The sequence below is a fragment of the Centroberyx gerrardi genome, chromosome 20 (assembly GCF_048128805.1).
Source record: "Centroberyx gerrardi isolate f3 chromosome 20, fCenGer3.hap1.cur.20231027, whole genome shotgun sequence".
Classification (NCBI taxonomy): Eukaryota; Metazoa; Chordata; class Actinopteri; order Beryciformes; family Berycidae; genus Centroberyx; species Centroberyx gerrardi.
The window spans coordinates 14,705,822-14,712,175 of record NC_136016.1 but is presented as its reverse complement, the minus strand read 5'-3'; positions in this window follow the sequence as shown (position 1 = coordinate 14,712,175).

The following is a 6,354-nucleotide window of genomic DNA, read 5'->3' as shown; positions in this document are numbered from 1 at the left end:
GTTTCGCGTCCCGCTGAATCCAACCTGCCAGCCGCTCCGAAGGCTGGCGGTTAGCGATCGCGGTTTATTAAAAGAAATCCTGCCAGCCAGTCCAAATGGTGGTCTGGTAAATGGTAGTTGAGACGTGATTTGCCCAGCGCTGCAGCCAACCTGCCAGCCGCTCCAAAGGTTTGGTCTGGCAGTTAGAGCTGGCGGTGCATTAAAAGCATATCTTATATTATCTTATAGGGTTGTAGGCCCTTGTCAAAGTCCACAGTAACAGCTTTACCAGGGGCTGCACCAGGGGTCGGGAATGTGGTCGGTGCTGCCGCTGCTGCTCCTGCTGCTGCAGCAGTACTTTTAAGCCGAGTGGTATTAGTCAGTAGTGGCAAGCAACAACACTGCTGCTGCTGCTGCTATACTACAGCTGCTGCACCAGTATAGGCCTAGTAGTGGTAGTTCCAGTAGTTCTCATTACAGACATCTTAAATATCTTTTATTACATTATGACTAGCCTAGTCAAAATGGTAATTTAAGATATCTTTTATTACATTATGACTATCAAAATGCTAATTTAAGGTATCTCTAATTACATTACCACTAGTCAAAATGCTAATTTAATATGTCTTTTATTACAATATGACTAGTCAAAATGCTAGAGGTATCAAACACAAGGCACAGTCCAGTGTGGGATGAGGTTGGGATATGATTGGCATGCTTGGTGATTGATGATATATGTGAGTTTCGATAGTGAATGTCCCTATCACAAACAAACTGAATGAATGATGACGTGACGTATGAATTTGGTCGATCGCAACGATACTGTGCGTCGGCCGTACAGGATTTCGGGATCACCAGTAGATCCTGGACCTTCATTTGGATGGTGAGTGATTCAAGGCTTATTTCAGGCTTTCAGGCTATGTGACATGCGGTGCGCTTGCGTCGTTCCAAAAAAGTTGCGATATTTTTATCTCAGGACGCCATGGTCGCGCCTCAAAAAAAAGACGCCTTGCGCAACGCTTGCGCACCGCGACCGCGCCGTTCTCGCTTTTGAAAATAATGGATTTGCGCGCACAAAAGATGCCGCATGTGAACCGTCAATTTTACTGGGTTGGACAATTTTGCCCACTTTGAACATTAGGGGGGACGATTAATCAGTATCAGAATCAGTATCAGCAATCAGAGTTTTACTTGCTAATATAGATTTTGTAAATCATTTTTAGAAATGTTCTCTTAAGAGAAAAGGGAAAGGCTATATTTCCATAAGACCTCTCACTTTTCCCCAGACAAAACTTACCTGACAGCTAAGATTTAAGCTGTCAGAAAAAGTGTCGCCTCAACATTTTCACAGCCTTCACATGAGTCATTCACACACTTTGAAATCTGAAGAACCGCTATTTATTTTCCACAGGGGTTAAAGTGAACCTGATCACGCATGAACTAAAAACAATATTATTGTGCTATGACTTAACTCTCTTCTACTTAAGCCCCGGGAGACTTGGTTAGCGTTTAGTCAGGTGCACACACCTCGGTGGTGCAGGGAAACAAGCACCATCTTTACAAGGTGTAATGTGTCTAAAGCCAGTGCCCTCTGCATTCTTGCTGCAAATGTTGCTAAAACAACAGGGTGGCACCTAAGCACAGCAGACTCTGCAGACTGGATTCCCTTTGGACGTTCCCAGACGTTACAGTAAGATGAGGCACCCCATAAGGTTTAGGCAAGATTAGGTGAAAAAAACAAAGAAATTGGGAGGTCACTTTGCAGGGCAGGGGGTTGGCGGTGCATTATGTGTCTGTGTATGTGCATGCGTTCATATGTCTGTGTCTGCGTGTGCTAACATGGGAGAGGCCCCTGAATCAAAGAGGGTCCAGTGCTAATTTGGAGTTGAGTCAGTGACCTTTGCCCTCTGATTCACAGCTGAGGAATGCTCTTTGTGCTCCAATCAGCAGCAGACCAGAGGAGAGGAGCACAGTGCACAGTGGCACCTTTGACTGAAAAATGTATTCTAGTCAAGTTTAAGTGCCTGTCAGTTCTTCTTCTGCCTTTCTAAATGTTTAGCTTCCTTATCCCATACCTACATTCAAATACCCCACATCCCCAGCCCACACATACATGTACAATGACCAACCTGACAAATCTAAATCATCCAATTCAGACTGTTCAAGACCTGAAACCACCCACACAGCCAGGGGCTCCAAAGGCCTACGGCTCAATGGGAATTCCCCTGCTGGATTAACAAGACAGGTCTTTTGCTGTGGACAGAAACACAGAGAAAGAGAGAGAGAGAGACAGCAACAGAGAGAGAGAGAGAGACTAGACCACCCTTTATGTCTGTCTTCATTCCATGCTCAGCCATCATGTCTGGCTCCCATTCACACTTTCGCTATTCACTCAAGGCTGAACCACAGACTGTAGAAAATAATGGACAAAGTGACAGTGACGTCACCCATTGACTTTAGACTGGCCTGTTTGAAACAGGCTGTGCAGAGGACGAAGCTAATATACACACAGTGTAAACTATGTGCTTATAACATAAATATCAAAGACTAAACCATTCAGCTGTAAGGATTCATAAATATGAGCCTTTGTTGCCATACATCAAGATACAAAAGCCAGAAAATACAACTGCACAGAACAAAAGACTAGCTTTGCTGATATTTACCACAGAACACTGTTCTTGCATAATTACACAATTAGCTGGAAATATTTACTCTGTTTTTTTTCCCTACATTACATGTTTGTGCATACCACTAACCCATAAAATAGGGGAAAAAGAGAAGACTTGCTTATTTTCATTAAATGTTTATTAATAAGATTGAGGAAGCATCAACCGTTGGCGGACACATTTCGTGGGTGAAGGAAAACACCACACTGCCTCTTTCTGGCAATACTCAACCAGTCCAGTGTATTTTTATAGAAAACCTTGGAGTTCTTCATGCATTAAATTAACATTACAGCTCAATATCCAGTATGTTAAATTAAACAAAACCCATGCTGCACTGTTGACTTTTGTTCTTATTGCTTTTACCAGCTTATCCTCCTCATTCAACATGACAGAAAAAATGACATTGCCAGTAAAGTTTTATGGTGTTCTGTTGTGAATATTGTTAGTGTTATGTATGCCTGAATGTATCCTGGTATAGCTTTGCTATACCCCCTTCTCATCAGAGAAGAAGAAGGTACAAAGACATCAGGAAAGCTGGTCCCAGTTTTCATCTTTCCAAATCATCTGCTACTGATCCTATTCCTAAGAACCATAAGGCTGCCTGCCTCTACCTTCTAGTCAGTGGCACTGACTTGAACTGAACAGGCCCTGGTTCTGTCTGTCACAGACCCACTCCTGGTGACAATGATGGTCTGGCACAACTTCATCCACTAGCAAGGTGCATGGAATGGGAAGATGAACTGAGAATAGAGAGATTCCAGCCATATATTTAAATTTGATGAACTCTTTTGTAACCCTGATGAAACCACATGCCGAAACGTGCTGTTATTTTATAATAAAATTTTCAGCACTGCATGTGTGGCTGGAATCTCTCTATTCACAGACCCAGTCCTTACCAGCTGCAGTTTGCCTACAGGGCAAATCGATAACTTGATGATTCAGTCGAAATGGGCATATATTTTATTGAACACATGGACATGCACGGCTCTCCTCTATTCCCTGTACACCAATGACTGTATGTCCAGCCACTCGCCCTAATGAGTCTAATCACTATTAATGAGGAGTGCATGTACAGGACAGGGTTGGCTCACCTTGCAACATGGTGTACCACTAACAGCCTGCAGCTGCACACCCAAAACTGATTGTGTCCTTGTATCATCTGTGATCAACATGCACAGTCTATCTAGGCTGTCAATCTGTCTCTGCTCCGATGTCACCAAGACATATCGTGTAAATTAATCCTATGACAAGTAAGCTGATTTTGAGTCTGTGAGCTGAATCTGAATGCCAAGTCAGTCTACCAAAACAAAACAGAGCAATAACGCATTTTTTTGAATTATTTAATAAAGCTTACACCTAAAGCCCAAAGGTAATCATAGCTACATAGTGTTTCTTATAGTTTTACATTACATTACATTGTTTTGAGAGACATTCAAGTAGCCAGTTTGGAATGTTAGTATTAGAAAAGGCAGTCTGCAGAGATGGATTCAGCCTGGTCTTTCACTAAGAAGTTCACATTAATGCAAATTTCCATTGCAAACAGTTTCTTGGGGACTAGGACCATTCTGTGTTTGACCCACTAGCAGTGACTTACGAAAACACACAATCAATTCTATTTGATCCCCAACATTGTGGTTTCATAAAAGTAAGCATCCAGTGGAGATTTTCTCTCTTGGGATGTGAGAGCAAGTCAACAAAGTCATGTCATTTGCTGCTTTTACGGTCCGTGTTCAAACACACACACACACACACAGTGAAGATAAGATATTACAATTGGTGCATGTGTATGTGTGTGGGTGAGAGAGAGAGAGAGAGAGAGAGAGAGAGAGAGAGAGACAGAGAGAGAGAGAGAGAGAGATGGCGAAAGAGTGCTTGAATATATGCATGTGTACATGTGTATGACATGCATTCTTGCATAATCCAGCTGTATCTTTAGAGAAGCGAGCTTGTGACCAGAGGGTCACCAGTTGAAATCACAGCTGGGAAAATCTATGCATTGGAAATGAACAAGACACACACTCTTCACTCCCTCAACAACTCATTTGCTCATGGAACTAGTCACTCACTGGCTAAGGCTGGTTGCACAGCTCATATGACCAACTAAATGTATGTGAAGCATGGCAGCACTGAAAATGAGCATGCATGCTTGATATTGAAGAGACTTCTTCAAAAAAACAATCTTGACCTCGTGCCCCCCCTCAATACCTTTAAGCCGGATCAGATGACATCACAGATGCCACCTGTATGCTGAGCTAAGGTTTGAGGTTGTCCGCCTTGGGCGTAAGTAGTGCAAGTGTAACTAACCGTGACCAAGTGGTAAAGTCGACTTTGCTATTCTGGAATGTGCTTCAACCACATAACCGCCCTTTATTTGTTATTGCTTGAGTCACAACTTGCATCAAATGAAAAAGTGTGGCGCGTGCCCTAGTGTGCCCGCATTGTGGTGTTAAGCCCATCAGCTGGCTTTATAAAATATGATATTCTCAAGTGGGCCGCCCCTCCTGACTTTTATCATGTTGTAGTCTAATATTGTGCTGCTGCTCTACATACGCTTCACATTCCTGTCATACCTCCACCCGGTCACGGTTCTCCCACGGGTGCGCGGCCGTTCTGTTGGTCAGGGAGCTTCACTTTTCTCTGGCAAGAACGAAAAGCCCTTGCTGGGAAACGTACATGCTCCTGCTACTTGAGAAAACCACTATCTGTTGTCCCATAATACCCTTCAGACTTCATTTTCCTCTCTTCGTCGCGCCCAACAACACACTGAGGTGCAAATGCTCCCCATCTTTTAATGTGAAGTTAGTGCGGTAGCCTGTTGAAGTGGCTCAACCCTCGGGCTATACAGAAGAGAAAATTCCATTTCTGTCAGCATTTGGACCATGACTGTTTCAGAATTATCTTGTTCTAGATGGTCCGCGGTGTTTCATTCTGCGTATTTTAAATAGGCTAATATAATAGAGACAAGGACAAAGAATGACAAAGAAAGAAAAGAGACACCACAAAAAACGGCTGCCAGAGCAATGCCATGTAGACTAAACACATCTTCTCATAGATGGCATTTTAACTCCAATACTCAAGTAGGCTTAGACAATTTACGCAAAAAATTGAGTAGCCTGTATAGGGCTATATCTTACCCTTCAAAAGCATCAACTACAAAAGGCATGTCAGAGTTCATTTATGTGGGAGGCCTGCAGCTCTGTTTGTTATAGCAAGGGTTCACAGACGTTTTTACGTCAAGGACCCGCAAATAGATGGACGCCTAGATACATTTTGTCCCAATAAGGAACCCTATTTGAGAAGGTTTTTGTTGTTAGACATGATGAATTATACGGCGGATGGGGGAGATGACAAAGGCAGGGAGAATAATGCAGCCATCCTTACGCATTCTCTCAGTGTGACAACTTCTTGGGAGTTGAAATAATACTGAAATTGAATTCCTCGTCTTGCTGGGGAAGCCCTGAGAGCCTCTTAAGGACACCTGGAGATCCCCACAGTGGGAGCCGCCGACTGGGAGCAGCCGAGCGGTTTCTTCTCGATCCTCGCTGCGGTCTGATGCTCTGTCTGCGCGCTGGGAGGAGGAGGTGCGGCAAGGCAGACGAGGAAGAGGAGAGCGCTGTTGCTCCGTCAAACTCCGGCCGTCCGAACTTGCAAGTGTATTGTTTGAAAACGGGAGCGCTTTCTTCCGCGAAAGTTGCATCGTTCCATCACC